General features: G+C 40.6%; 1 protein-coding gene across 2 annotated transcripts in view; it reads right to left on the bottom strand.

Annotated features, from left to right (window-relative positions):
• The window catches only part of BCAN (brevican), a 923936-nt gene that overhangs the window by 376403 nt on the left and 523344 nt on the right, over positions 1-24189 (bottom strand). The window lies entirely within an intron of this gene.

The raw sequence follows: 24189 nt of genomic DNA, 5'->3' as shown, positions 1-24189 counted from the left end.
GACTCTGAACATTCATAAATTTTATCCATTGTATTTTTAGGTATTTATTTATGCATCTGAAATTGAAATCCCACCATTATCCATTATCCTGGGCATAATTCCCAGCAGACCTATCAAATGGTTTCTCTGCATTCAAACATACCACCAATAGTGGTATGTTCTTATGCTCACATTACTTCTGTATCATCATTGTTTTATTGATATTATCAAATGTCGGTCACCCATAAAACTATGTTGATCCTTGGCAATCAGTTTTGGCAGAGGTGTTGCCATTCTCTTATCCAGTATAGACAGGAAAACCATATAGTCATTGTTCAAAAGTGAAACCAGACTATACAATATATGGTCTGCTGTGTCCTTTCCCTCTTTTGGTAGTACTGTCACCACTGCCTTTTTCTGCAATACAGGTAACTTCTACCCCATTTGAGATGTTATTGATCAATACTTTCCAAGCTTGTAATAGTTTCTTACCTCCTAATGTCCACATTTCTTTGGGAATGCCATCAATTCCTGGTAGTTTCCTGTTCAATGACTATATATCACATTTTTTTTAATTTATTTTCCCATCTGTTAGTACTGTTATGTGTCCAACCTCCTCTACCCCTTACATTGGCATATTTAAAAATTAAATGAATATTTTCAATTGCAGTGCTTTTTATCCTGATATCCCAATTCCTCTGCTTTATATAATTTTCATAGAATCTCCGAAATATCTCTAATTTCTCCTCAGGGTCTCTGGTTATTATCCCTGTCCTGAGATATCAGAGTATAATTACTCATTGTTCTACCTTCTGCTGTCTACATTTTTGAGCTAACAGTTTCTGTACACTGGGATGGCTATCAACATATAATTGCTTAACTACAGTACGTCTGTGCTCATCAGTGTTATCTATGTGTTGTTTCATTTTTTCTTTGGATGACTGCATCTGCTCCTTTTATTCCTTTGTAAGTTCCCTATTTTTCTTTCTATTTGCTTAGCATTTGCTAGCCCTTTTAAATAATTTGTTACAATTTTTCTTATTTTTCTTTTTCCATTATTTCTACCATATTTCTAAATTCCAACTTTATATTCTCCCAGGCAAGCCCCCTTTGTAATAGCTTCTATAATTCCTAAAAGATCTCAGTATTGTTTGTCTCTAAAATGTTTCCTTTTCAATAAATAAGCAGGGAAATACCAATGTCTTTATATTTTGCTGTCCTGAATTCTCAACCGATTTCTTATAATAGCATCCTTTTAGGTAAGTCTTACTTTCTTCAATCAAGTAAATTTGTGATATGTAATTACTAACCAGTCTCACCCAGTTGCTATATCTTGTCTCCTGTTAGTTGGGAAACATCTTACATTCCAATTACTGTTTTATATATCTTTGAAAGACTTATTTCTCTAGTTATAATCTTTATTCTAGACCTTGCATTATATCTTCATTAATACAGAGCATGCTCTAGTCACCTCTCATAAATAAGATGCCTTACTGAAAGGTTATTTTTTTTCCTAAAATTCTTTAGATCTATGATGCATTTATTTTAGAGTGGTATATAAGCCCATGCCAAAGTGGTAATTTTTCCCATTCATTAATTTCTTGTTAAAACACCTCTTTTCAATACAGAACTTCCACAGTTATCTTTTTTCTCCCTCTATTACTATCACTACTCCTCTGCATATAAATATTATTACTCCTCTTTTTCTTTGTCTGGTTTGTGTCCTCCTTGGAATCCCTTTTTATCAAATTACCATGTTCACTTCTATCTAGATTGCCTGCAACATTACTATTTGTACTCATCATTTATGTTTATAAATCAGTATTCTGTTTTTTAGCTAAGCCTGTAAGTCCATTAACATTCCATGACAATATTTTAATGCAGCCATTCTAATAAGTAGAAATAGTTTTCACTTGTGGTCCATAACAATTCCATTTTATATAAATTTTCTTTTAACAGATTACATACATACACACACTGATGGCTGGCTGGCTGGCAAATCTTCTCCAAAACTTCAACTTGTCAAGTCTTTTTAACTTCATGTTGTATTTTTTTCAAACAGAACATTTCACAATAACTCCTAACCAAACTTATAAAACTGTATACATTTTCAAATACAAAAAGACACTTTCCAAGTAGCTCCAAACTGACAACTGCTCAAGCAGACATTAGACCAGATGCATTAATGCCTACACTGTCTGTACACTAAGTGTACACTATTTGTAATTGAAGAACATCCCTACCACGTTGGTTGTGCTTTCTAGACACTCAGAGAAATTGCACTACACTCTCTGACAACCTTTATGAATCCTCCTCAATATCTAAGGCTGCAAGAAAATCAGTAGAAAACTAAAATTAGCAGGAAGATGGTGTTACTTATGCCTGTGCTGTCTGTTGACTCAGAATGGTGTACACTTAATGAATCATAGGGATTATCTAAATTAAAAATCAGGTTAACCATGCTAGTTACTGTGCAGGTTGTTTCCTCTGTAACTGCTAACACAAAAGTGCACTTCTGTTTGTTTCAGTACTGTCTCTGTGCCTCTCATATGCATGCATAATAACTGGCATGCATTCAGTTAACCAACTTTTTGACTAGCTCTTAAAACAATTCTTTGGCAAAAATGTAACAAATATATTAGCTATTAAATCAATCTAATTGCAGCTGCTACAGGAGCTGTATACCCTTTTAAATCTAGGTATTTCACTGCTTTTTTATTACAATTCACTAACTTGGTTACCTGTCACTGTCCTTGAAGAACTAATTATTGTATCTCTCAAGGATCTCACAAAAATGTCAATCTCAATAAGCTGTCTAAACATTTCATAACTGGATTCCTAGAACTGTCTGGTGCTTCTGCTTACTGCTGTAATTCATCTTTGAGCCTTACAATGAGATATGTGTGTTTCTAGCAAAACCTGTCTTGTTTCAGTATGTTATGCCTCTCTTCAGCTTACATAAATGCAAGTTACAAAAAAAACCTACTGGAAAACCTTGCACATGCAATCTTAAAATAAGATTTTAAAGACTTTATTCCTTCCACATGCATTTTAAAACATTCTAAAGATGAAAGCACACAGCTCCCCCTGATCTTTTTACATTGGTGTACTGTTTAACCACTATAAATGGCTTCCAATTAAAATGCCAGGACTTGCAATGCCAAATTTCAAAATACTGTAAAAAGAACTGAAAATAGAAGCGAAAAAAGAGTAAATATCAAACGTCACCCTTCTCCTGCAATCATTTTTTCTTTCATTCAGAAAAGGCCCCTCCATCCCTAATGGGGCAAGCCCCCACACCAGCCATACTTACATACACTAAGTCTGAGATTGCCATACCTTGGACAAAAGGGGATATTCTGAGAAATTGCAGTCTTGGACTTAGTATATGTAAGGCTGTATTTTTGGTCATTGAGTCTCCATAATCGGGAACTCAGAATTTCAAATCTCTGCAAGTCAAATGGTCACAAATATAAAAATAAACAAAACAGCTTGCATTCTTTTAAATTATTTTAAACTACTCAGTACTCAATCCATGCCCCCAGCAGCCACAATAACTCTAGACAGCATTGCTATATATTGCTGCTTTATAACGTTACTGAAACTTAAATCAAGACTCCTAAACAATAAAATAAATATTCATTACCTCACATTTACATTGCTATTTGCCTTTCCATTTCTCATGATATTAAGTTATTTTCTCAATTTCTTAGTAAGCATTTTTACATTACCTCAACAAAGTGGCTGTCTTCAGCTTTTGTAGGTTCATAGGTTCATAGGTTCATACTAGGCTATCTGCCCTGAGGCAATTATAAGCCTAGCCCGATTCTGTATGGCTTACGCCACCCCTTGATTTGAGTATACTGTGCCCTTTTTAAGGTTTAGTTTACTGTGCCTCTGTCTAATAGTGACACGGGAGTAATCCCTGGGACAAACCTACGATCCCCCATCCACCTATCGAGATTCTTCTTGAAGAGATTCAGTGAGGTGCTCTGCCTCACACGAACTGGAATTCTATTCCAGAGCGAAGGAGCCTCTGTGTTATGCACCTGTCCCTCCAGCACGTTCTACTTATTCCTGTGCTGAGGTTCAAGTCCCTCGGCGTGTGGCTCTAAGGGATTTAGATTTACTGAGGTGGAGCATGTCCATTAATTCTGGATTTGACATAGCTTTGTATGTCAGGCATAGATCGCCTCGAAGTAGGCGGTATGCAACTGAGTAGAGCTGGAGTTTTTTTAACCGAGCAGCATATGGCATCTGTTTGAGACCCTTGATCCTCTTGGTGAGATACATTTGGGGTCTTTCTAATTGCTGCAGGTGTCGGGTAAGGTACATCCCAAAAGGGGCATTGTATTCTATGATGGGCCTGATGAGGGATGAATAAAGGGGCACAATTACCTCTCTTGATCTAGATGTGAAACACTTCGTGATGAGGTGGGCTATGTAGAAGGTCTTTCTAACCACTTTGGCTTAGATTAGGGATTTAGATTTACTGAGGTGGAGCATGTCCATTAATTCTGGATTTGACATAGCTTTGTATGTCAGGCATAGATCGCCTCGAAGTAGGCGGTATGCAACTGAGTAGAGCTGGAGTTTTTTTAACCGAGCAGCATATGGCATCTGTTTGAGACCCTTGATCCTCTTGGTGAGATACATTTGGGGTCTTTCTAATTGCTGCAGGTGTCGGGTAAGGTACATCCCAAAAGGGGCATTGTATTCTATGATGGGCCTGATGAGGGATGAATAAAGGGGCACAATTACCTCTCTTGATCTAGATGTGAAACACTTCGTGATGAGGTGGGCTATGTAGAAGGTCTTTCTAACCACTTTGGCAATGTGGTTTTCAAAGGAGAGATTGCTATCAACTTGGGTCCCCAGGTCCCTAATAACTTTCTCTGTACTTAATGGGTTTCCGCCTATGTGGTAATTTGTGGGCACATTGTTTTTGCCAAAGGGTATGACTATACATTTTTTGGCATTTAGCTTTAAACCATGGTGCTGGCACCAGTTATCTGTCTCTGTGAGACCTTTTTGAAGGATGTTTGTGTCAGCTGGAGAGTTGATTATGGCGCCCAGTTTGCAGTCGTCTGCGAACTTGGTGAGCCATAGTCCTCCCACGTTTGCCTGTACCTCGGAAAAGTATATACCGAACAAGAGTGGTCCCAGGACAGAACACTGTGGGACGCCACTTGTGACTGGGTTTGAGTCTGACATGGCTCCAGCAACTCTCACTCTGTGGGTTCTGTCTTTGAGCCAGTTTGCGACCCATCTTGTGACATAGGGGTTTATATTTAAGCTGGATAGCTTATCTATGATGCCCGAGTGGGGTATTGTGTCAAATGCCTTTGCAAGGTCCAGATAGGCTGTGTGGACTACCTTCCCTTCATCTATGGCTTTGGTGACTGTTTCGAAGAAGTCAACCAGGTTCAAAAGGCAGGATCAGCCCTTGACAAAGCCGAACTGGGTAGGATCTAGTGTCTGTAGGTCCCCAATGTCTTTGTTTATGAGCTCCATGATGATCCTCTCCATAGCCTTCAGACTAAGCTAGTCAGGCTTATGGAGCGATAGTTTCCAGGGTCCGTAGAGGCTCCACCTTTGTGGAGTGGGACCACTGTTGCTGTATATCCTGTAGTGAGGCTGAGATTGTATAGCTGTTTTATTTGAGGGATTAGTTCCTCTTGGAGTTCATGTAGGATGCAACCTGGGACGCCATCTGGTCCCATGGAAGCAGTGTTTTTTGCTTTGGAGAGGGCAGCCTTCACCTGAGCATCAGATATGTTTGGGAGGCAGCCCTCTGCTAGGATAGATACTTGCTCTTTTGGGGGGGAGGGGGTGGAGAAGTTTGCACTAAACCTGTCTGCCAGGATATTGGTGATGTCTGTGGGTTCAGTGTATTTTTTGTCATTTAGAATCAACTCAGAACAAGTCTGGGAGTTGCATCCCAGGTTTCTAACATAAGTGAAAAAAGCCTTATGATTGTCTTTGGTGTCCTGTGCAATTTTTCTCTCGAAGCTGGCCTTGGAGGATTTTATGAGGGATCGTAATTTTTGCTAGTACTGATCAGAGATGCCTTCCCTATTAGGGATTTTGCTCTATCACGTAGTAGCTTCCTCCTTCTGTTGTACAGTTTATTTATGGCAGGGGTCCACCAGACTGGACGCCTGCCTTTGGATGATTGGGTCTTGGTTTTGTTTGGGATAGCATGATCCATGCATTCCTGGAGATGTCCGTAGAATGCGTTTATATAGGATTCTGCAGTTTGGGCCGTAGTTTCCACTGGCCCTGGGGCCTTGAAGGATTCCACTTCAGTTTTGAGACGTGAGAAGTTTTTCACTGTGGTTTTCTGGGCTGGGGGTGGGGTCGGGATGTGGACATCTAGTGAAATTAATTTATGGTCTAATCTTACCAATGAGGGATATACTTCTGGTGTGGAGCATAGAGTCCCCATGTTGGTAATGATCAGGTCTAGTATGTTGTTCCCTCTTGTGGGAGTGGTGACTAGTTGTTCCATAGCATTTGAGTTTATAATTTCCAGGAACCTTTGGGCTAAGGTGCTGCGGCTTGAGTAGTGCTCCCAGTCAATGTTTGGGTAGTTGAAGTCACCCAATATAATGGTGTTCGGAGAGATCTTCATGTTCTCCAATGTTTTCAGGAAAGCCGAGTGGGATTCCTGACTTTGAGAGGGTGATCTGTAGGATGCTATAAACTGAAAAGCAGTCTTGCCCACTGTTAGTTGCACATGGATGGTCTCCTATACTTCGTGCAATGCCACTAACCTGGAGGTGTGGATATCCTTGATAAATATGGAAACTCCCCCTCCTTTTGTGGTTCGGTCCGGGTTTTGGGGCCGAAAAGCATGATATGAGGTATAGCCTGGTAGTGCTGGGGTGCTCTCTGGAGCCTTGAACCAGGTTTCTGTCACTGCACAGATATCGATATTCTCCATACTGAGGAGAGCTTCGAGTGCATGCATCTTGAGGTTAAGACTTCTGGTGTTTAGCAGCATTACCCTTAGTTTCTTGTTCCTTGTGCTGTCTATGGGGGTGGGTTTGACTTTTGAGCCTTGCCTAAAAAAGGCACTATGGGGGTGGCAAGAGCTTTTGCCAATATCCGAAAGCCCAGTGGTGACAGGTGCAAGCCGTCCCTAGCGCAACGTGGCTTGTCGAGCATGTCATCCCAGGCTGACAGACACTGGATCCCCTTTGAATGACACCAAAATTTTAGCCAATTGTTAAAATCGATCATTTTGTCTTTGTACTGTGGCATCATGCTAGGTGAGGGTAAGATACTGCTCAAGGTCAGGGTCATACCAGCCTGGGCTACATGATCAGAGAGCTCCTCTATGTCTCTTTTCATGTAGCCCAGGGAGGTACGTCTCAGGTCATTCACACCAGCATGTACAATGACTGAGTCATATTTGTATTTGCTTTGGAGTGACCTGAGTGCTTGCGTTATGTGGTGGATCCTAGCACCCGACAGGCAGCTCACCGTGACCTTCTCTTTATTCAGCCTGGTGAGCGGGATGTCAATGTGTCTGACAATAGAGTCACCTATTACAAGAGTATCAGGTGTGTTATTCAGCCTTAAGGGCTGTGGCTGCTTGGCACACTGACTTTGTGGGCTATGTGTTGTGCGTGTTTTGTTTTGAGGTACCGTTTGCTTGGATGTCTGCTTTGGAGGTCTCTGTTGTTTAGGTAGATTTTTATTTAGAGCCTCTGAGTATGTTTTTGTGTATTTATGTGTTTGGTTTGCTGATGTGGTGGGACTATGTGATACTGGAATTGTGTTGTGTGAGGTTACCTTCTCCTCCTGACTGGTTACACCAGTTTTGAGATGAGAGAGCTCAGCCTCCAGTTTGGCTAAATAGTTGCATCTCTCACATATATTTGAACCTGTTTGGAGGAGGAGAGGGTTGTCCGTGTACATTAGACAGTTGTAACATTGCCTCAAAATTCCCAGATTCACCAGCTGGACTGGAGAGGAAACCATTGGATGACCTTTGGACATGCTAGAGTAATATAGGGAAACTGAATTTAAGACGGATCAATAGGGGACAGGGTAATTGTAGAGAGTATAAGAGTAAGTAGTGCTTATGGTTTAATAGTGCTAACTTGTAGGATTACTTAATTGGACCAGTGAAGGGCCTTAGAATGAGAATATGGTGTTTAAATTGAGAGATAGAGCAGTTCTAAGGGAAAAAGTGAAGAGCAGACTTTTTGGAGCCAGAAATAGTTTAAACCCAATTAGGCGGCGCTGCCCACTGTTGCGCTATGCACAAAAACGCGCAAAACCGTGCAAAAGTGGGTTTTAAGAGAGGAAGATGAAGGAGTTTTGGAATTGACCCAAAATGGCCAATAAAACTACAGTTTCAAGTCAGTAACCACTCCCACAGGGGCAGGCAGGCTGCTCAATGTTTTTCACTGCCACTGATCAACAGAGAGACTTCCCTTTAGCCCAAGCAAAAATGGCCTCACAGAAACTTACAAACAGTTCAAGAACAGCAAGCCTGTAACTGAACTTTTTTAAATCTCAGAAACGTGGGAAAAAAAGCAAGATTTTTTTTGTTGTTTTTTTGTTTTTTTCAGAGATAGCAGAGGTTCACAAGTATTAACAAGTTATAACAGTGCAGTAAATGACCCCACACAAGAGTGCTAGGCCAAAGACAGATAAAATGCAAGTTTTGAGAAAAAAACGATTTTAAAAATAAGTGCAAACAGGAAATTCAGCAAACAGCTTTAGGTTGTGCTCTAAATACAGTTACTAATGCAGAAATCAAGTTTAACAAGCCAGAAAATGCTCAAAATAGTCACTTTGCTCTGATAATGCTGTGTTTAGCAGTAAAATCATGATCTGCGTATGTTTTATGGATTGACTTTGGGCATCAAAGTGCTTTTCAGCATTTACTTTTTGTGAAGTTTTATAACTATATATATATATATATATATATATATATATATATATATATATATACACACATACAAATACATGTACATATATGGATTATTCCTGTTTTGTTCATGCAAAAAATATCGAACCCACTTTATCAAACCACCACAGCTACAAGGATCTTCCTAGGGTAAGTAACCACTTACTCAAAAAGAAACTGCTCCATTCCTAACCCACCCAGGTGGCACACACCCCCTAACTAAATGTACCAACTCCAAGATCAGACTACAGTTGGGAAAAGGGCAAAGTTCACTATCTCGCACAACAGGTTACTTACCCTGGGAAGATCTCCATAGCTGCAGTGGTTTGATGAAGTGGGCTTGGATATTTTTATTGTTGACAAAATGGGATTCGATATTATGGCACTTCGACAAAATAAGGTAGACCCTATATATATATATATATATATATATATATATATATATAGTACAGTTTTGTACCTACCATAAATGTAGATGTTCGAGGATCCACATTGCTGCAGTCCTTACTATTGGGTAGTCCGCTGTCCAGTCGGCCCGAATACCAGAGTATATGGCTGACGTCGGTCAGGGCGCATTAGACTGACGTCAGTACGTCAGGGTACTAATGCGCATGACCGACGTCATATCCTCAGTCTTTTCTTGCCCCAGATGTCAGAAGACCCTAAAAAGACAAGGCCCAAAATACCTGCACCAAAAATATGTACATTATATACAAAATATATACAAAAATATCAGCAGATAACCTCACCTACACAACCACCCCCAAACACAGAGGGGAAGGAGGGAGGGTAAATTGGTCTGCAGCAATGTGGATCCTCGAACATCTACATTTATGGTAGGTACAAAACTGTACTATGTTCTTCGTTCCACATTGCTGCAGTCCTTACTATTGGGTAGAATCCCAAAGCAGAGGTAAGGAGGCTGGTAAATCATAAAGAAGCAGGAGCTGACAACATGCCTTGCAAAATAGCTGTGGCAAAACCAGCCCTAGACTTAGAGTAGAGAGGAAGGTGATAATGCTTAGAGAAAGTATGCACTGAACTCCAAGTAGCTGCCTCCAAAATATCCTTTGTTGCCACCCCCCTTAGAAATGCTGTTGAAGTGGCAGTAGCCCTAGTGGAATGAGGCCTAATCCCAGCTGGAATCTCCTTGCCATGATGGGAATAACAAAATGCAATGCAAAACCCAATCCACCTAGAAATAGTCTGTTTTGACACAGGCTTGCCCTGTGAACTCAAAGCAAAAGAAACAAACAACTGCTGTGACTGCCTAAAATCCTTAGTCCTGCTTAAATAATAACGCAATTGCCTGTGTACATCTAAAGTGTGCAAAATCTTTTCCCCTTTATTTTGGGGGTCTGCATAAAAGTAGGCAAATGAATAGTTTGGTTTAAAGCCACACTAGAAACCACCTTAGGCATAAAGGAAGGATTAGTACGTAATGATACCCTATCCTTATGGAAAATCAAAAAGGGCTCTACTGCCATAAGGGCCTGCAACTCAGACACCCTTCTTGCAGAAGTAATGGCCAACAGAAAAGCAGTCTTCCATGACAAGTATTTCAATTCAGCAGTAGCCGAGGCTCAAAAGGTTGTAGAGTAAGTTTTTCCAACACAAAATTGAGATCCCAAGCAGGAGTAGGAGCTCTACGTGGGGGTCTTATATTCTTTGCCCCTCTAAGAAACTGTTTGAACAAAGGATGCGAAAACAATGGTGGGTCACAATCATAGTGAGCTGAAATTGCTGCAGCATGAATCTTAATGGAAGAGAAGGACAAACCTTTGTCCAATAACTCAGTAAGATATTGAAGAGCCACACTCAAATTAGGCTCAGAAATATCCAAATTCCTTGCTGCACTCCAAAATAAAAATCTCTTCCATTTTTCTGCGTACACTTTCCTTGTACTAGGTCTTCTAGCTTCCATAATCACATTTAAAACTTGTTGAGGAAGGTGAGACCGGCTGTCTCTCAAAACAGAATATGCCATGCTGTTAGATGTAGAGAGCGAAGCTTGACATTGAGCAGGTGGCCGTCTCTCTGAGACAACAGGTGTGGAATCAAGGGTAAAGGCCATGGAGGCTTCTTTACTAGGCTCCTCAGTAATGGGTACCAGTGCTGTCGAGGCCAATCTGGAGCTATTAAAATCATCCTTGGCTTGTCTTGTCTGACTTTTAGAAGCACCTTTGGAAGAAGAGGCAGAGGTGGAAACGCATACACATGAAGATTTTTCCAACTGAAAGAAAGAGCATCCACTTTCCAAGCTGTGTGATGTAACCTCTTTGTGCAAAACTTTGGCAGCTGGTGGTTTAGTGGAGAAGCGAACAGATCTATGTCTGGAGTTCCCCAGGACACTGTCAACCTTTGAAATACATGAAGATCCAGTTTCCACTCGTGGGGATCCATGATTTGTCTGCTTAACACATCTGCTAAGGAGTTCTGTGCTCCTGGCAGAAACCTTGCCTGAAGAGTTAGTTGCAAGCTGAGCGCAGTCTCCCATAAAATCATTGCTTGCCTGCACAATGGGTAAGAATGTGTTCCCCTTGTTTGTTGATGTACCACATGACAGTTGTGTTGTCTGTTAGAATCAACACCTGCCCTGGAAGAAGTAACTCCTTGAAAGCCATTAATGCAAACTGGACTGCTAACATCTCCTTCATGTTGATATGTAGATGCTGTAGTCTGGCAGGCCACTTGTCTTGTATCCACTTTCCATTTAGATGAGCTCCCAAGCAATGTCCGAGGCATCTGTCGTTAAAATCTGACTCGCCTCTGGCCGGGTCACAGAGAGTCCCTTGTTTAGGTGACATTCCTGAGCCCACCACAAAAATTCTTTCTGAAGGCAAGGTATTATTTGAATGACAGTGTCCAAATCCTGGCAGTGCTGTGTCCATACATTTTGAGATACCATTGTAGCTTCCTCATATGCAGTTTGGCATTGGGAAGCACCAGAATACAAGATGCCATGAACCCTAATGCTTGAAGGACTGTCCTTGCAGTCAGCACGGACTGATGAGATAGTTGATGGAAGTAAAGTGATAGACTCTTTTGTTTGTCCGGGGTTAAAAAGGCCATCTGGGCTGCTGTATTCAGTCTCACACCCAGAAAGCACATGTCTTGAGAGGGTACTAGACTGGACTTTATTTCGTTCACAGAATACCCTAGGCATCTTAGCACTGCTATAACATATTCCAGATGCTGTAGAAGGTCTTCCTTGTCTTGAGCCAGAATCAGGCAGTCGTCCAAGTAAGGATAGATTTGAATTCCTTGTAGCCTGAAGTAAGCTATCACTGGAGCCAGAACCTTTGTGAATACTCTGGGCGCAGTAGATAAGCCAAAGGGCAATGCAGAGAACTGATAATGAGAATTTCCAGCTCGAAACCGCAGATACTTCCTGCAACTTAGCCTTATAGGCACATGAAGGTAAGCTTCCTTGAGATCTAAAGTTACCATCCAGTGATCTTTGCCCAGCAGAGGTAAAAGCTGTTGTAACGTCAACATCTTGAACTTGGGAATGTCCAGATAAGTGTTGAGGAGAGATAAATCCAAAATTGGTCTCCACGTGTTCCCCTTCTTTGGTACTAGGAACAGGCGAGAATAAAATCCTAGGCCCCTTTCTGATACAGGAACTGGCTGAATGGCCCCCATCTGGAGTAACTGAGAAATGTGCTTGTGAGCCTCTTTTCTTTGTGGAGGAGGAACGTCTGGCATGCCTTTGAAAGGGGGCAATGTATGGAAATAAAACCTGTAACCGTGGTGAATGATATCCAACACCCATCTGTCTTGAGTAATTAAATCCCAATTGTCTTTGAAAAGAGACAGTCTTCCTCCCAAAGGAGCTGCCAGACGAGAATCTACCGGCAGCTGAAAAGGCAGGTCATTGGGTCTGTTTACGAAAGGACTGACCCTGCCCTCACCAGAAGTCTGAGCAGGTGAACTACCTGTTCTAGGCCTAAAAGAACCTTGAGCTCTGCCCCTACCACGTCTAGACCTACCCCTAGACTGGGAATCATAAGCAGGATATGTCCACCCCTTAGCAGGCCAATTTCTACTAAACTTGGTGGCTGCACCTGCAAAAATCTTTAACAGTTTGCATAGACTTAGCTTTGTCCTCCATTTTCTTTAAAACTGCTTCCACAGGCGCACCAAACAACACATCAGACTGTAAAGGAGCATCCAAAATCCTTGTCTTAACATGCTCAGCTAAATTCTGATCCCTCAACCAGGCATGCCTGCGAAGAACAGAACTAGTGGCAGCCACCCTCGAGGAGGCCTGTACAGCATCAAAACCACATTGCAAAGAATGCTTACCCACTTGTTCAGACACATGAACTAAATCCAACAACTCTTTACACTCAATACCTTCCGCCAAAGCATCCACCTTAGATTTCAATTGTGAAAGGAGATAATTTTGATATTTTAACATGTGAAACTGACAATTCAACGCTCTCATGGCTAGAGTGGAAGAAGTATACACTTTCTTTCCCCACCTATCCAAAGCCCTTGCCTCTTTATCAGTGGGAACAGGATTTTTAACCACAGAGGCCTTAACACCTTTAGGCCCCTGAGAAACAGTTTCTGGGTCCGCCCTAGGACTCTTAAACAAATACTTATGAGCTTGGGCACCCTATAGTATCTATCAGGTTTAACAGGAGCAGGAGGCAAAGAGTCAGGGTTCAGGGAAGCCTCTGCAAAACATCTTCCACCACATTCAACACAGGAGGTATAGCTAAGGGCCTATGTTGGGGTAAAATAAGAATTCCCTAAGCCTTTTCCTGGAATCAGAATAATCTTGGCCTTCCCATTTAAAGTGTTCTCTCATGGAATGCAGAGTTTCTGAAAATGAGAAATCCTCAGGAGGAGAAGCTGTAGGTGTGGAATCATCCACATCAGAATCAGAATAAGGTGGAAATTCCTGCAAGTCTTCCGCAGAAGACTCTGAAGCCTCTGAATACTGTTCCAAACACTCAAACTCAGGTTCCACCCTAGGCCTCTTATCAGGAGGGGGCATAGTGCCTCTAATCATAGTAATTAAATCTTCTGCCATTTTAAGCATATGTTTCTTAGGCACAGAACCTGAAGTGCTAGGAGAAGCCCCCACTGAAGCTGAACTTGGCCTACCTCTCAAAGAAGTTTTGGAAACAGAAGGAGAAGCTCTAACTACCTTGGGAAGAGAGGGAAGAACAGTTACCTGAGAAGCCCTCTCAGCCTGGCCTACTTCCTGAGAAGGCACATCCTGTAACAGTAAAGTCTCAGCCTGAGACTCCAAAGAAACTCCTGGCAAAACCTCCGGCTCCACTGAGTTTTCTAAAGAACCGACGTCTGGGACTGCCGGTTCATCCACCCTAGGCTTCGCTGTTTTGTCCTTGCGCTTTTGACGGGCGCCGGAGTATCCGGCGGCATTTTATAATTGCAACGCTTCCCAAACACTAACCTGGCACAGTCTAACCGTCTCTTAATAGTGCGTTTGTTAAACCTAGCACAAGAGCGGCATCCAACAACGTCGTGCTCAGGCCCTAAACAAGGTATACACAAGGTATGGTAATCCCTATGAGGTATCTGTTTCCCACATGAAATACAGTTATTCACTTTTTCTGACATCCGTTAAATACTGAGGCAAGAAACCCAAAATGTTCCCCAACGGGGTACTTAGCCAACTCTGATTCGGTCTGAAACTCCGACTTCGGAAATATTTCAGAACGCCAACCTGCACTCGCAAAACTGCTTCTGCATCGGACCATGCGGCAAAAAAGACTGAGGATATGACGTCGGTCATGCGCATTAGTACCCTGACGTACTGACGCCAGTCTAATGCGCCCTGACCGACGTCAGCCATATACTCTGGTATTCGGGCCGACTGGACAGCGGACTACCCAATAGTAAGGACTGCAGCAATGTGGAACGAAGAACATGTATATATATATATATATATATATATATATACATATATATATATATATACATATATATATATATATATATATATATATGTATATATAGATATATATATATATATATATATATATATATATATATATATATATATAGGGTTTGGCTTTATTGGCCTGAATGTATCCATGAAGCCTTAAAAAGTAAAAAGTTATGGGCAGTCAGAAGCTCTCTAGCTTAACACTTTATGTTCTTAATGGGTTATTTGCATATATCCCATCGGCCTCCACTACAGGAGGTTTAAGGGATCGCACAGTGGCAGCTCTGTCCTGGTTGGGTTTTTCTTGCCATAGCCACAGTTTTTAGAGTAGCCTATCAAATTGCATGTTTTATGACAGTGAATGAAGATCAAGATTGATTCCATAGCATGAAGCTGTGATCTGTTAGTCAGTGATGTGAACAACTGAGCCACTACACTGCAATATAAAGATGTTTAAATATAAACATAAATGACACTATCTTCGAAATGACCTAATGTGTAAGAATGTGTAAACCTGCATAACTAGCTTGGAGCAAAAATAAACTGCAAAAATAAGTAGTTTCTATAGTTCACACACCACAGTGTAATTCACAAGACGAATATAATAAATCAGAAGAAGACCATAATCTTTATCAAAAAAGATAAAGATATAAATAAAGTTATTCCACACATAATAACAAAAAAAAAGAAAGAAAGGGAGCCACCATTCATGGCTCTTCAGACATAATAAAATATTAAGTCAAAATTCAAACTAACAAGATAAATGTAATTAAAAATGTAATTACAAGGAAAAAAGATCATGCATCAGTTGAATGGATAAAAAAAGGGAAAAGAGCAAGTTAAACTATCTGTTAATGCAGAGGATTCAAGCTCCTAACTGACTGCAAGTTGTTTCCTGTAGCCCAGGGTACAGGATTTCATTCCTTTTGCCTCAATTTGCTTACTGTGTGACTCTCAGCCAAGTCACTTAACAAGACAATGCACACGGGTCATACCTGAAAAGGAAGAGTTGTGTCACTTTACCCGACAATGCACACAGATCACCCCCGAAAAGAAACAGTTGTGTTCACTGGAATTACCTTGTTAACAAAAGTGTGTGTGTGTCTTTCGGCTTTTCCCGGTTAGGGGTCGCCGCAGCGGAACTCCGGTCCGCTAATGATTGGCAGTAGATTTTTACGTGCCGAGTTGCCAGCTCTGACGCACAACCTTCAATGAAGGTATGCCAATTCACACATGTCTCCACACAGAAGACGCTCTAGCTGAGAATCGAACAGGACAACGTCATACTGTGAGGCGACAATGCTACCGGAGCACCACCATCTCAGTACCTTCTTAACAATTATTATTATTTCTATTTTTATTTTATACCTTGTTAACAAAAGTATAAAATAAAAATAGAAATGATAAAATAGCAGCTGTTCCAAATAACAATAAGCCCATATGCCTAAATCAAAAACAATAAATTATCGTCATTACGCAAACAATAAAAGTATTCATGCTATGTTTACGTCCATAAGAGAAATACTTGAAGCAGTCTCTTCCAAAAGATTTGATTTTACAAGAAAAGATGTATAATAAAAGAGTCACTGAGAACAAGTTCCCTGTAGTATTTCATACTGAAGTAGGAATCACTACAGTACTCATTTCCATGAAGAAAAATTGCTAGACGAAAACAAACTGATAGTGTACAAGAAAAAAAAACAGTGCCATACCAAACAGACAATGTTAAAAGAAGAAAAAAATGCTTGAAGAGATTATTGCCTTTTGATTTGACAATACTTTTTCCAGTCCTTAGTAGAGATAAGCATTACATGAAAATGTTAATTGAAACTAAAACATTGTTATTAATATGGATCAAACGTGATCAGATAAAATATGCCTTTGTTGTCTTATTTTATGTGGCAAAGCTTGTGACATCTGAATTTTTAATAGACCTATGTAAAATCTGCACTTTTTTACTCTCAGAACTTTAGACAAGTCCTAGAAAAACAGAATTTTCACAAATCAGTCTTGCTTCCAAGACGTCTGAACCAATTTGCAAGGAATAATACAATATAATGAAAACGTGTTGTAAATTGAGATTAGACTCATTCATGTGAAATACTCTGGCATCAATCACCTAAGCATTCCTCCTTCTCTTACGTACAGTCATCTCAGAGTTAGTAAACATAAGAAGCAGAGTACGGGATCCCAGCCTTTCACATGAAGTCTATTTACATTGAAAGCAATCGTAAAGAAATAAACTGAAGAATTTAAACCTACAGGAAGATCTCCATGAATGTTTATTATTTTTTTGTTACATTTCTATGTTACAAATAGTAGTCAGGAATACCTCAGCATTTAAGTTGAAGCTAGAAGTATAGCTTACAGGATAGTTGGATTGAGTCATATTTCACTGTTGGTAGCACAAAGGATACAGGAAGATCTCCATGAATGTTTATTATTTTTTTGTTACATTTTTATGTTACAAATAGTGGTCAGGAATACCTCAGCATTTAAGTTGAAGCTAGAAGTATAGCTTTCTTGTTTCTGAGCCTCCTCACTTCAAATTTGTTTATTTTAGCCTCCAAAAATATTAAAATCCTTAGCTAATTTTTAATTATTGGGTCATTCACTGCATTGTCTTCAAGGGCAGAAATTCTTTCTTTCTTTGTGCTCAAGACACTAAAAGTCAGATATTATAGATTTAGTTTCCAATTACTCTAATAGTAACTGAAAGAATGAGTCTTGTAGTAGAACAACAGATTCTTTCAGGCTAAATAACAGAGGTCTCCAGCTTTGTCTTCAGTTCATATAGCCTTACCCCTTCAAAAAGTTTAAAAGTATCTTCAACTTTGTCAGTTTTCACCACCTTTTGATGCTTAGAGTTAGCATTTTCTGCTGTTAGACAGCTGAAGAGTTTAGGATGGAATTATGATACTATGTCATGTAATGGGACTTAATAAGATAAAGAAACAGAACCGTGGACCACATGACATGCACAGTCCTGTAGCTAGTCCATTAGCATTAACTTTAGAATTACATACCCCACATCTTGCATGGAGCTAATCCTACAAACAATTCATTGTGAGGCATCAAAGCAAACAGTGGAACAAGCTGTCACATACCTTCTGTATATCAGAGTGTGTTTGGAAATGGGCCATAAAGAACAGTATCACACTTTCAGCCATTCAGTCTGAGTTTAGTGATCATGATAGCAGAAACTCTGGGCCACTTCTCCAGCCATCTCCAGGACTTAAAAATTCAGGAGGCTTGTATGGTCAGGATCTGCCAGGAGAAGGCCACCCCAGAGACTGCCCTATTTACCACTCAAGAATATAGTTCTCACCATATCCTATTCAGTGTACAGGAGAAGATTTCTGTATATTTTCCAACCATTGTCTCTGATTCCATATATAATAATAGAATGTACAGGAGAAAGACCAAAACCTTTGGTCAATGACAAATGGTGGCTGCTAAGTATGTGCGTACAAACTTCCAGGTGCACAACAGTACAGGAAACCATCTCAGTACAAGCCATGAAGTGTCTCCCCCCACCACAACCACCACATTGTAGAACAACGTGTCCCACTTCAAGGCTTTGCTCTTGATTTAAATCCCCTGATCCAGAAGGCCTCCTGAAGTAACTGAAGTAGTTAGCAGCACCCTCCCGACACTTGAAAGACATAATCTGTCAAGAGGAACAGGTTCTATACATGTATGATATAAATTAAGTAAACAAACTAAATTTAAGCCAATGAAATTTATTAAAATCACTCCATGTACATTTCACACTAAACAAATAATGTACTTGATGAACCAAACTACTTGTTTGGCATGTAATGTTCATTCAGTAATCCTAATAAACTTTGTTTACCAGGGGCCATGGTGGTGCAGCTTGCTTTATAGTTTTTTTTTTTTTTTTGAGGGGGGCGGGGATTCTTCAGTTGGTGATCAATAAGTTGTGTTCAATCACTTATCATAGGATAAGGCGAACATTTTCGATGGATGGTCATGCATCTATATATATATATATATATATATATATATATATATATATATATATATATATATATATATATATATATATATATATATATATATATATATATATATATATATATATATATATATATATATATATATAATTTTAAAGAATGCAAGCTGTTTTGTTTATGTTTATATTTGTGACCATTTGACTTGCAGAGACTTGAAATTCTGAGTTCCCGATTATGGAGACTGAATGACCAAAAATGCAGTTTTACATATACTAAGTCCAAGACTGCAATTTCTCAGAATATCCCCTTTTACATATATATATATATATATATATATATATATATATATATATATAAAATGCATTCACTTCAGGATCTCAAAATTCTGAAACACTGACTAGCATATGATCAAGACCATATGATCAATGTTTTGGAATATTGAAATCCTGAAATAACCCCCCGCAAAAATAACAACAATTTAAACATTTCTTCAGGGGGGGCAAGCCCTGCTCACCCGCTACTTAAATATACCAACTCCGAGATCGCACTATAGCAAGGAAAAGGGAACTCTCCCATTCCCCGCTGTATGCAGATCTCCATTCAGAATTTCAAAATTCTGAAAGTTTGACCATATGTTCTCGACCATATGAATTTCGACATTTCAGGATTTCGATATTCTGAAGGGAACCCATATATATATATATATATATCAAGCAAAAAAAAACTATCACCAGGTAGAGACTTATGCATAGGATGGAAGAAACCTGGGTGATCTGATTAGATATGAAGAACCACTCTGGAGCCAGAATTAGATTTGAGCACTTTCGTTCACATTTTTATTTTACTTTACATCAAACTTCATCAGAAATCTGTTTTAGAGCATTGTTTTTGGACTTTAAATCGATTCTAGTAGTAAACTAGCTGATGTAACCATGACGTGGATGTGTGTAAGGGGGTGGTGCTGGTTATCTGATCCATTTTAAAATGCATTTAATATTTAAGTTTCCATTTAACCCTGGAGGGATATCTGCTCAGAGGTCTATCTGCCATTTAAGCTCTTTCACTTCGAGGGGAGTGCTAGATTCTCCGCTGAAAGTGGTGATTTGGTCTAGTATCAGAAATTTGAATCTTGCTGGGGCCTGCATATTGTGGCATGTCTGGCTATTGCATTATTACTGTCATTGTGGAGTATGGCCTGGTAATGTTCTCTTACCCTGTCGCTGACTCTTCAGGTTGTCATGCCAACCCAGAATGCTTCACAGCAGCTACACTTTCCTAAGTAGACAACATTTCTGATATTGCAGTTGTAGTTGCTGCAGATTGTGATGGGCTGTTTTCTGTTGCTAATGGTGAGAAGCTGCCCTGTGATAATAAGCTGACAGCAGTTGCAATGCCCACATGGGTGGGTGCCTGGTGTGGCATCTGTGTAGGGGGCTTCCTGTTTCTCTGCTCAAAAAGCATTTTGAGTAAGTTGGTTCTTTTATAACAGAAATTTCTACTTGGTGAAATGCAGCAGCCTTGCAATAGTACCAAAAGGACTACACGCCTACAAGTTCCCCAATGGAATAGAAGCGGAGGGGAGCACACACCAAGCGCTATGCAAAATTGACAACGAAGCTGGTATTGAAGCAATGCAGGTTTTCATCAGGCATAACCACACTAAGCTTGATGCACTCTATAAGCAAATCAAAATCCTTAATGATTCCATCACGCAGCACTCTGAGTTCTACCTGCTCAGTGCAGAATGGCACAGCTTCAACACTAAAATCGCCAGACATGTCACTACATCACACAAATGAAGAAGAAAAAGCTTATCAGAGACTGGAAACAATATGAAGAAAAGAAAGCATACCCAGTCAGTTCCAGTGACACTCAACACAACCAAGACAGACCTGGCACTGATACATGAACACCTCCCAGAGCAGAGACACAATGGCAAGGGAACTACCAGCCAAGACAACAGCAAGGAAACTTCCAGCCAAGACAACAAGAGAGAAATAACCCATGAAGGCCACACAACAATGAAAGGAGAATGTATCCCACTGAGGAACAGAGAAGCAATGCTCCGAGGCAACAGAACAGCAACCAGATAATCAACCCCACACACCCAGCGATGGACCACCCAGGAACCTCTACAGAAACAAGAATACAAGGGCCGCAGAGCACAACAGTAGATAGAGGACAAGGACAGCAGGGACGTACCACCCAGCTACAGCAATTCCCAAGGGAGAACAACAGGTCAGTACACTCTCTCAGTTCCCCCATGCCTCAAAACCATGCTAGACCTCAGCATAGCAGCCATGCTATAGCCACCACCAATGACACTGCCGGTAATCACAAGCAACCTTTTTTAGTTACTGCCACGGACTCAGACCCAGGAGATCCACCAAGCATGGCCCAGAGTGGGAGAGAGGGAAGGGACTGCCAGATGGACTTATACCAGATCCAGCCGGCTGTGGCAAAGCATGCAGAACATGCAGTACTAATTAGTGATCCAATTACTGCAGCAGGGAAGCAGCTCACACAGGCAATTTACAATCTTGCAGAGACTACAATTGATGCGGGGACCACAGAACTACTTACAAAAGGCTTGAATTTCATACCCACACAAAGAGCTAGCAGTACAGAGGTGATGATATATCTAAAGCTCTACTGCAGGAAATTAAACTTGAAACATAGCTTTTTTAATAACAAAGTGCGTACCAACCTGTTCGATAATGTAATGCTGAATAATGAGATGCCTGACTTTAACAATGCATTGGTTGTAAATAATGGTACAGAAGCTTTTAATAACATGCATGAAGTAATGATGCCCTCTAATGCTGAAATGCTAAACACTAATGTTAACATGCCGAACTCTGACGATCAAATTTGTAATAATATTGGTACAGACATAGTTAGTAACATGCATGATTCTGTAAGGGCCTCAATAGTTAATGCAAATGCGAATGCAAATGCAGATGCAAATGCAAGATAAATGGTAGCTAAAGTACAGTTTTGTACCTACCATAAATGTAGATGTTCGAGGTACCCATTGCTGCAGTCCTTACTATTGGGTGTAGTCCGCTGTCCAGTCGGCCCGAATACCAGAGTATATGGCTGACGTCGGTCAGGGCGCATTAGACTGACGTCAGTACGTCAGGGTACTAATGTGCATGACCGACGTCATATCCTCAGTCTTTTCTTGCCCCAGATGTCAGAAGACCCTAAAAAGACAAGGCCCAAAATACCTGCACCAAAAATATGTACAATATATACAAGAATATATACAAAAATATCAGCATGTAACCTCACCTACACAACCACCCCTAAACACAGAGGGGAAGGAGGGAGGGTTGGACTGCAGCAATGGGTACCTCGAACATCTACATTTATGGTAGGTACAAAACTGTACTATGTTCTTCGTTCCCCATTGCTGCAGTCCTACTATTGGGTAGAATCCCAAAGCAGAGGTAAGGAGGCTGGCAAATCATAAAGAAGCAGGAGCTGACAACATGCCTTGCAAAACAGCTGTGGCAAAACCAGCCCTAGACTTAGAGTAGATAGGAAGGTGATAATGCTTAGAGAAAGTATGCACTGAACTCCAAGTAGCTGCTTCCAAAATATCCTTAGTTGCCACCCCTTAGAAATGCTGTTGAAGTGGCAGTAGCCCTAGTGGAATGAGGCCTAATCCCAGCTGGAATCTCCTTGCCATGATGGGAATAACAAAATGCAATGCAAAAGCCAATCCACCTAGAAATAGTTTGTTTTGACACAGGCTTGCCCTGAACTCAAAGCAAAAGAAACAAACAACTGCTGAGACTGCCTAAAATCCTTAGTCCTGCTTAAATAATAACGCAATTGCCTGTGTACATCTAAAGTGTGCAAAATCTTTTCCCTTTATTTTGGGGGTCTGCATAAAAAGTAGGCAAATGAATAGTTTGGTTTAAAGCCACACTAGAAACCACCTTAGGCATAAAGGAAGGATTAGTACGTAATGATACCCTATCCTTATGGAAAATCAAAAGGGCTCTACTGCCATAAGGGCCTGCAACTCAGACACCCTTCTTGCAGAAGTAATAGCCAACAGAAAAGCAGTCTTCCATGACAAGTATTTCAATTCAGCAGTAGCCGCAGGCTCAAAAGGTTGTAGAGTAAGTTTTTCCAACACAAAATTGAGATCCCAAGCAGGAGTAGGAGCTCTACGTGGGGTCTTATATTCTTTGCCCTCTAAGAAACTGCTTGAACAAAGGATGCGAAAACAGTGGTGGGTCACAATCATAGTGAGCTGAAATTGCTGCAGCATGAATCTTAATGGAAGAGAAGGACAAACCTTTGTCCAATAACTCAGTAAGATATTGAAGAGCCGCACTCAAATTAGGCTCAGAAATCTCCAAATTCTTTGCTGTACTCCAAAATAAAAATCTCTTCCATTTTTCTGCGTACACTTTCCTTGTACTAGGTCTTCTAGCTTCCATAATCACATTTAAAACTTGTTGAGGAAGTTGAGACCTGCTGTGTTTCAACACAGAATATGCCAGGCTGATAGATGAAGAGAGTGAAGCTTGACATTGAGCAGATGACCATCCTTCTGAGATAACAGATGAGGAATCAGAGGTAAAGGCCATGGAGGCTTCTTTACCAGACTCCGTAGTAGTGGATACCAGTGTTGCCGAGGCCAATCTGGAGCTATCAAAATCATCCTTGGCCTGTCTTGTCTGACCTTTAATAGTACCTTTGGAAGAAGAGGCAGAGGTGGAAAGGCATACACATGAAGGTTTTTCCAACTGAAAGACAGAGCATCCACTTTCCAAGCTGTGTGATGAAACCCCTTTGTGCAATACTTTGGCAGCTGGTGGTTTAGTGGAGAAGCGAACAGATCTATGTCTGGAGTTCCCCATGACACTGTCAATTTCTGAAATACATGAAGATCCAGTTTCCACTCGTGGGGATCCATGATTTGTCTGCTTAACACATCTGCTAAGGAGTTCTGTGCTCCGGCAGAAACCTTGCCTGAAGAGTTAGTTGCAAGCTTAGCGCAGTCTCCCATAAAATCATTGCTTGCCTGCATAGAGGATAAGAATGTGTTCCCCCTTGCTTGTTGATGTACCACATGACAGCTGTGTTGTCTGTTAGAATCAACACCTGCCCTGGAAGAAGTAACTCCTTGAAAGCCATTAATGCAAACTGGACTGCTAACATCTCCTTCATGTTGATATGTAGATGCTGTAGTCTGGCAGGCCACTTGTCTTGTATCCACTTTCCATTTAGATGAGCTCCCCAAGCAATGTCCGAGGCATCTGTTGTTAAAATCTGACTCGCCTCTGGCCGGGTCACAGAGAGTCCCTTGTTTAGGTGACATTCCTGAGCCCACCACAAAAATTCTTTTTGAAGGCAAGGTA

This window comes from Protopterus annectens, chromosome 8.part0 (genome assembly GCF_019279795.1).
Source record: "Protopterus annectens isolate FY-2018-M chromosome 8.part0, PAN1.0, whole genome shotgun sequence".
Classification (NCBI taxonomy): Eukaryota; Metazoa; Chordata; order Ceratodontiformes; family Protopteridae; genus Protopterus; species Protopterus annectens.
The sequence above is the reverse complement of the archived record's forward strand: the minus strand, read 5'-3'. Positions and strand labels throughout refer to the sequence as shown.